Here is an 8,385-nt window from a genome sequence, read left to right as displayed (position 1 = left end):
GGTGGTGGTATTGAGGTGCGTGGTATTTATTTATTTATTTATTTATTTTTGAGACAGAACCTTGCTGTGCTACCCAGGCTGGTCTCAACCTCCTAGGCTCAAGTGATCCTCTTACTTCAGCCCCTGGAGTAGCTGGGACCACAGGTGTGCACCACCATACCTGGCTAACTTTTTAATTTTTTGAAGAGATGGAGTCTCCCTATGTTGCCCAGGCTGGTCTTGAACTACTGAACTCAAGTGATCCTCCTGCCTCAGCTTGCCAAAGTGTTGGGATTATAGGCATGAGCCACCACACCCAGCCAGCATTTGGGTATTAATACCAGAAGCTTTCCTGGTATTGAAAAGCATACTCATCTACGAAAAGTTCTGGAAATGGATAGTAGTGATGGTTGTACAACATTGTGAATATACTTAATGCTACAGAATTGTACACTTAAAATGGCTAAAATGGTGAATTATTATTATTATTATTATTTTTGAGACAGAGTCTCACTCTGTCACCCAGGCTGGAGTGCAGTGGCATGATCTCGGCTCACTGCAACCTCTGCCTCCGGGTTCAAGCGATTCTCCTGCCTCAGCCTCCCAAGCAGCTTGGATTACAGGCACCCGCCACCACGCCCGGCTAATTTGTGTATTTTTGGTAGAGATGTGGTTTCAGCATGCTGGCCAGGCTGGTTTCGAACTCCTGACTTCAAGTGATCCACCGCCTCAGCCTTCCAAAGTGCTGGGATTACAGGTGTGAGCCGCCATGCCCAGCCATAAAATGATGAATTCTATATTACATATATTTCATCTATTCTTTTCTTTCTTTCTTTTCTTTCTTTTTTTTTTTTTTTTTTTTTACAAGGCACACTAAATGGAACCACCCTACTTGCCCCAGTGCTGGCCTTACACATGGGGCCCATGGAGCACAGCAGCTATACTATATACCTCCTCTTCCACAGGCTTGCCCACAGGCCACAGGTTGGCCCAGAATGTCCCTTGGTACCATGGTCACTGCACTAGAGTAGAGCTCCCTAGATTTCCTTCAACTCTATTCACATTTGAAGTCATCCATGAATAACAGCAATAATTAGCTATTCAAATCCTGTGTTACTTACTGTGTAACCTTGGGCAAGTTGTTTAACCTCTTGGCGATTCCATTTCCTGATTTAAAATGTAGGGGCAATTATAACACCCATTTCTTAGGGTTGTTGTAACAAGTTGATATGTGTAGGGCACTTAACACAATGCCGAGCACATAATCAGTGCACAGTAAGGTTACCTATTATTAGTATTGTTTTTTCTTCTTCTATAAACTAGCACCAGGCTGGGCGCAGTGGCTCACACCTGTAATCCCAGCACTTTGGGAGGCTGAGGCAGGCAGATCACTTGAGCTCAGGAGTTCGAGACCAGCCTGGTCAACATGGGAAAGACCTGTCTCTACTAAAAATATAAAAATCAACCAGGTGTGGTGGCACATGCCTGTAATCGCAGCTACTCAGGAGGTTGAGGCATGAGAATCACTCAAACCTGGGAGGCAGAGGCTGCAGTGAACTGTGACTGCGCTACTGCACTCCAGGCGAGGTTACGGAGGAAGATTCTATCTCTAAATAAATAAATAAATAAATAAACTAGTACCAGAGTTTTAAGATTTTCCTTCTCTTAAAGGACAATCGGTGGCTCACGCCTGTAATCCCAGTATTTTGGGAGGCCGAGGCGGGTGGATCACCTGAGGTCAGGGGTTCGAGACCAGCCTGGCCAACATGGTGAAACCCCATCTCTACCAAAAAAATTAGCCAGGCACGATGGCGTGTGCCTGTAATTCCAGCTACTCAGGAGGCTGAGGTGGGAGATCCAGAGAAGCAGAGGTTCCAGTGAGCCGAGATTGTGCCATTGCACCCAGCCTGGGTGACGGGGCAAGACTTCATCTCACAAAAAAAAAAAAAAAAAAAAAGGCCGAGCGCGGTGGCTGAGGCCTGTAATCCCAGCACTTTGGGAGGCCGAGGCAGGCAGATCACGAAGTCAGAAGATCGAGATGGTCCTGGCCAACAGTGAAACCCCGTCTCTACTAAAAAAAAGTACAAAAAATTAGCCTGGCATGGTGGCGAGCACCTGTAGTCCCAGCTACTCTGGAGGCTGAGGAAGGAGAATGGCATGAACCCAGGAGGCGGAGCTTGCAGTGAGCCGAGATTGTGCCACTGCTCTCCAGCCTGGGGGACAGAGCAAGACTCTGTCTCAAAAAAGGCCGGGCGCGGTGGCTCAAGCCTGTAATCCCAGCACTTTGGGAGGCCGAGGCAGGTGGATCACGAGGTCAGGAGATCGGACTGCACTCCAGCCAGGAGATCGGACTGCACTCCAGCGCCACTGCACTCCAGCCTGGGAGACACAGCGAGACTCCGTCTCAAAAAAAAAAAAAAAAGGTAGGTTGGTTATCTATTACTGTATGACAAATATATTAGTTAGGGTACTCCAGAGAAACAGATCCAATGGTGGGGGTGGTAGAGAGAGAGAGAGAGAGAGAGAGAGAGAGAGAGAGAGAGAGAGAAATTTCCTGTAGGAATTGGCTCATGCAATTATGGAGGTCAATAAATTCCGTAGTCTGCCACTTGAAGGCAGGAGAAGATGGATGTCCCAGCTCACACAGAGACAGCAAAGGTGACCTTCCTCCACTTTTTTCTTCTATTTGGGCCCTCAGTGAGTTGAAAGATGCCCACCCACGTTGGTGAAGGTGAACTTCCTTACTCAGTCTACTAATGCCAAGGATGATATTTTCTGGAAACACCCTAACAGACACACCCACACCCAGAAATAATATTTTACCACCTATTGGGGCATCCTTTAGCCCAATCAAGTTGACACGTTTTTTTTTTTTTTTTTTTTAGATGGAGTTTTGCTCTTTCGCACAGGCTGGAGTGAAGTGGCGCAATCTTGGCTCACAGCAACCTCTGCCCCCCGGGATCACTTGAGGTTGCCTATAATCCCAGCTACTCAGGAGTCTCAGGCAGGGGAACCGCTTGAACCTGGGAGGTGGAGGTTGTAGTGAGCCAAGATTGTGCCACTGCACTCCAACCTGGGCAAGAGAGCGAGACTCCATCTTAAAAAAAAAAAAAAAGATTTGAGAATAAGTTTGTTATAGGGGCACTTCTGAGAAAAGTTTTTGTTTTTGTTCTAAAAAAAGAGACACAAGTCAGAAGTAATGGTTACCTTCCTTCCCTTTATTTTCCTTTCCTTCTCTTTCCTCCTTTCTCCTCCCCCTCCCCTCACCTTCTCTTCCCTCCCTTCCTTTTCCCCTTCCCTTTCCCTTCCCTTTTCTTTCCACCTCCATATATTGGTGGGAGTAGATGTGGTGCTTGGAGCTTTTGCAGCCATCTTGTGACCAGGAGACAAGGTAACTGAAATTCTGAGGATGACAGAGGAAAAGCAGAAAGGATCTGGGCTTACTTAAAGAGTTTATTGAATAATCCCCATAATAATTGTGCCTCTGGAAATAATATATTCTACTTTGCTTTTAAGTCCATTAATTGAATTAGAGTAATTTGTAGCCAAAAGCATCAATCCAATACAAGAAAACTCATCCTCTTCATTTTGCAGACAGAAGACTAAGATGTGTTGAATAACTTGCTAAAAATCACAGAGAATTGTTTTAATACAAAGCAAACTCCTTCCTTTAATAGTGGTATATGTATGTGTTCTTTATGAAGTCTCCTCTGAGCATCTGAGCCCCTGATCGTCACTATTTCCTTTATTAAAACCCAACAGTGGGTAGCACCTGCACCATACCTCCTAGCATTTGATTATACACTGGGTCATATTATTGTCTGATTGCTTTTCCAGTGTTCAGCTCTTTGAGGGCAGGTCCATAGCTCCCCCGGTTTATCACAGTATGAGGTACACAATACCTGCTTAATATAGACAGGAAAAATTGACACATGACTGAGTTTGAACTGTGCTAACAAATTAATAATCTATTCTGCCTCTCGGTATTAAAAAATTAATAACCCAATTTTATGGGAATAATATAAATTTTGTTTTTTTGAAACAGGATCTCATTCTGTCACCCAGACTGGAATGCCGTGGTGTAATCATGGCTCACTGAGGCCTTGCCTTGACCTCTTGGGCTCAAGTGATCTTCCCACGTTAGACTCCTGAGTAGCTGGGACCACAAGTGTGTGCCACCACACCTGGCTAATTTTTTGTGCTTTTGTAGAGATAGGGTTTTGCCATGTTGCCAAGGCTGATCTCGAACTCCTGAGCTCAAGCAATCTGCCCACCTCAGCCTCCCAGAGTGCTGGGATTACAGGCGTGAGCCACCATGCCTGGCAGTATAAGTAATTTAAAACTCTTCATGGCCGGGTGTGGTGGCTCACGCCTGTAATGCCCGCACTTTGGGGGGCCTAGGCAGGCAGATCACCTGAGATCAGGAGTTTGAGACCAGTCTGACCAACATGGTGACCAACCCCCCAACCTCTACTAAAAATACAGGCGCCTGTAATCCCAGCTACTCGGGAGGCTGAGGCAGGATAATTGCTTGAAGCTGGGAGGTGTCCGTCTCAAAAAAAAGCCTCTCTTCTTCTTAAAGAAGGCTGTCATAAATTCATGCTATGTGTGATTAATAATCATCAAAATAACAATAGTAGAAGTTGCCATTGACTTAGTGCCAATAGGCCAAACTTTATGTGTGTGCATGTGTAGATAAATACGTGTTTATATATGTGTATATCAATATACGTGTGTACACACATGTGCGCGTGCACACACACACACATATATATCTTTTGAGATAGAGTCTTCCTCTGTTGCCCAGGCTGGAGTGCAGTGTGGCACCATCACGGCTCACTATAGCCTCTACCTCCCGGGCTCAAGCAATCCTCCTGCCTGAGACTCTTGAGTAGCTGGAACCACAGATGCTCAACCACCATGCCCAGCTAATTTTTGTATTTCTTATAGAGACAGGGTTTCATCATGTTGCCCAGGCTGGTCTCAAACTCCTGAGCTCAAGTCATCTGCCCGCCTCAGCCTCCCAAAGTGCTGGGATTACTGGCGTGAGCCCCCGCGCCCGGTGGCAGTTCTACTTTTAAGTAAACTAAACAAAGGAACAAAGTCCCAAGTCCTCTCTGTACTAAACAGAGCTTTGCAATTTATGAGTTTCCCTCACGGTGTGGTGGGGAGTGCTGAGGTTGGGAACATCCTCTGGGGAAAGCCGGCCCGCTCTTGTGAGGGGCCATGTCAGAATAGGAGCGGGAAGCTGAGCACCATTTTTTTTCTCAATCAGGTGCTACAGACACAGCACATGGAACCTGTGGGTACTTCAAGGGCCTGTGAAAATATCTGGGTTCAAAACATAATTATCAGCCCCAAAATATCAAAACAAAAACAATTACCGTTATAGGACTTTTTCCTTAGTTCTGCTAAAAACGGGGTCATTGTCACATGGCCATGAAGTATTAGGCATGCAGACACTTTGAAGGGTGAGAAAGTGGAATTTATTAGACAAAAAGGAAACCAAAAACTTAGAAGAGCGAGAAAGGTTCCTGTCAACCGGCCCCACCTCATACAGACTGAATTGTCGGGTACCACCCCCCGGAACAGGAGAGAGAGGCCGGGCTCCTCCCTGCTGCAAAGGGCATAAATTCCCCACCACTCCACCCCATTCTCCCAGTGCGGGGCTGGGTGGAGGTTTTCCAGGGACTTTCTCCCCTTATACTTGGCTGTCTCACTACAATATTGATTTTTAATGTGTGCTTAAGTATTCATAGGACATCACCAATGACACTTTCATCTATTGCCAACTTTGATAGTCATAAATGGATTGATTCTTTGGAAAGCAATTTGAAAGTTCTGATTTTCTCACTGCACAAGAAGTCTCAAACATATACACTATTTGTAGAGCAATCAGAGCCAATCATAAACTGAGTTACTTGTAGCCACATAATTTCAAAAGCAAAATCTCTTTGAAAATGGTTGTAGGCCTGGCACGGTAGCTCTTGCCTGAGATCCCAGCACTTTTCGAGGTCAAGGCAGGTGGATTACTTGAGGTCAGGAGTTCGAGACCAGCCTGGCCAACATGGTGAAATTCCAACTCTACTAAAAATAAAAAAAATTACCCGGGCATGGTGCTGTGTGCCTGTAATCCCAGCTACTCGGGAAGCTGAGGCAGAAGAATGCTCAAACCCAAGAGGTGGAGGTTGCAGTGAGCTGAGATCGCTCCACTGCACTTCAGCCTGGGCAACAGAGCCAGACTTCATCTCAAAAAACAAAAAACAAAAAAAAAAAACAAGAGAGAAAATGGTTGTAGGCCAGATGTGATGGCTCTCGCCTACAATCCCAGCAATTCGGGAGGCCGAGGCAGGTGGATTACTTGAGGTCAGGAGTTGGAGACCAACCTGGCCAACATGGTCAAATCACATCTCTACTAAAAATACAAAAATTATTCGGGCATGGTATTGGGTATCTATGATCCCAGCTCTTCAGGAGGCTGAGGCAGGAGAATTGCTTGAGCCTGGGAGGCAGAGGTTGCAGCGAGCCAAGATTGGGCCACTGCACTCCAGACTGGATGACAGAGCAAGACTGTTTCAAAAGAAAAAAAGAAAGGAAACAAAGGAAAGGAAAGGAAAGGAGAGGAGAAGGGAGGAGAGGGGAGGGGAGGAGAGGGGAGGGGAGGGAGGGGGGGAAAGAGAGAGAGAGAAGAAAAAAAAGAAAGAGAAAGAAAGGAAGGGAAGGGAGGGGAGGGGAGGGGAGGGGAGGGGAGGGGAGGGAAGGGAAGGGAAGGGAAGGGAAAGGTTCTAATAAAAAACATGTGTAGGATGTAAATGATTTTGACATGTGATATAACATGCAGTGGGACCCACTGAAAGTATCCGGAGCCAGGGCCAGCTTCGCAGGCGAGTGACCTGTGCATTTAGCACCAGGTCCCAAGTTCATAAGGGCCCTGAGACTGGTTTAATGCTCTGCTCTCATCATCTTGGAAGTCTTTCTTTCTTTCTTTCTCTTTCTTTTCTTTCTTTCTTTCTCTTTCTTTTCTTTCTTTCTTTCTTTCTTTTTCTTTCTTTCTTTCTTTCTCTCTCTCTCTTTCTTTCTTTCTTTCTTTTTCTTTCTTTCTTTCTCCTTCCTTCCTTCCTTCCTTCCTTCCTTCCTTCCTTCCTTCCTCTCTCTCTTTATTCTTTCTTTTCTCCTTTCTCTCTCTCTCTCTCCCTCTCTCTCTCTTTCTCTCTCTCTCTCTCTCTCTCTCTCTCTCTCTCTCTCTCTCTCTCTCTCTCTTTCTTTCTTTCTTTCCCAGGCTGGAGTACACTGTGACCATGGAGCTCAGTGTAGCCTCCACCCACTTGGCCCTACTGACCTTCCCATCTCAGCCTCCACAGTAGCAGAAACTACAGGCAGATACCACCACACCAGCCTTGGAAGTCTTCATAATTTTTGAACAATGAGTCACACATTCTTTTTTTTTTTTTCTTGAGATGGAGTCTCACTCCGTAGACCATGCTGGAGTGCAGTGATGCGATCTCAGCTCACTGCAACCAACGCCTCCCAGGTTCAAGCAATTCTCCTGTCTCAGCCTCCCGAGTAACTAGGACTACAGGCACCCACTACCATGCCTGGCTAATTTTTGTATTTTTAGTAGAGACAGGGCTTCACTATATTGGTCAAGCTGGTCTCAAACTCCTGACCTCAGGTGATCCACCCACCTTGGCCTCCCAAAGTGCTGAGATTACAGGTGTGAGCCACCACGCCCGGTCACACCACACATTCTTATTTTGCACTAGGCCCTACAAATTATGTAGCTGGTCCTGTCCAGAACTTACGAAGATTTTAAAACAGCCCTGTGTGGAGCTCTGTATCCAGTAAAGCTGTGTTGCTTCCCTTTGCAACACAAAAACAAAGGTTTGTTTTTAGGTCCTGTGTTTAATTCACTTGAAAAATGTGTGAGATTTTGTGTTTTTTACAAGGTAGACTTTAAAACTTGGGGAATTATTGTACTATATAGAAAGACAAAACTCCCACTAAGCAAAGACACAGACCCACATCACTAAGGCATTAGAAACAGCACCACGTATTTACGAAAAATAAAGTGTACTGCAAAATTAAATCCCAGCTAAGCACTTCAAAAGGTCCAAATGGCTTCTAGGCTAGGAACCAAGAGTGAACAAACATTACCTCCACAAATTAAATTTGGAGTGACTGTAGGACATTTTCATCTGGTTTAGATAAAGTTTTAAAATGGTCCTATCCACAATCCATCAAAGTACTGTCTAGACAAAAGCCAGCATTTTCTGTTTGGGGAAACCAGGGCAGGAAAAACCTTCGGGCCACATCCTGCTGATATCCTTGAGAGGCTCAATGGCAGGATAAGGCCCTGAGTGTTCAGGTCCGCCACACCGAGCCCTGAGCCGCTGCTTTCCTCCCACG

This window comes from Macaca mulatta, chromosome 17, assembly GCF_049350105.2.
Source record: "Macaca mulatta isolate MMU2019108-1 chromosome 17, T2T-MMU8v2.0, whole genome shotgun sequence".
Classification (NCBI taxonomy): domain Eukaryota; kingdom Metazoa; phylum Chordata; class Mammalia; order Primates; family Cercopithecidae; genus Macaca; species Macaca mulatta.
This window is presented reverse-complemented; position numbering follows the sequence as displayed.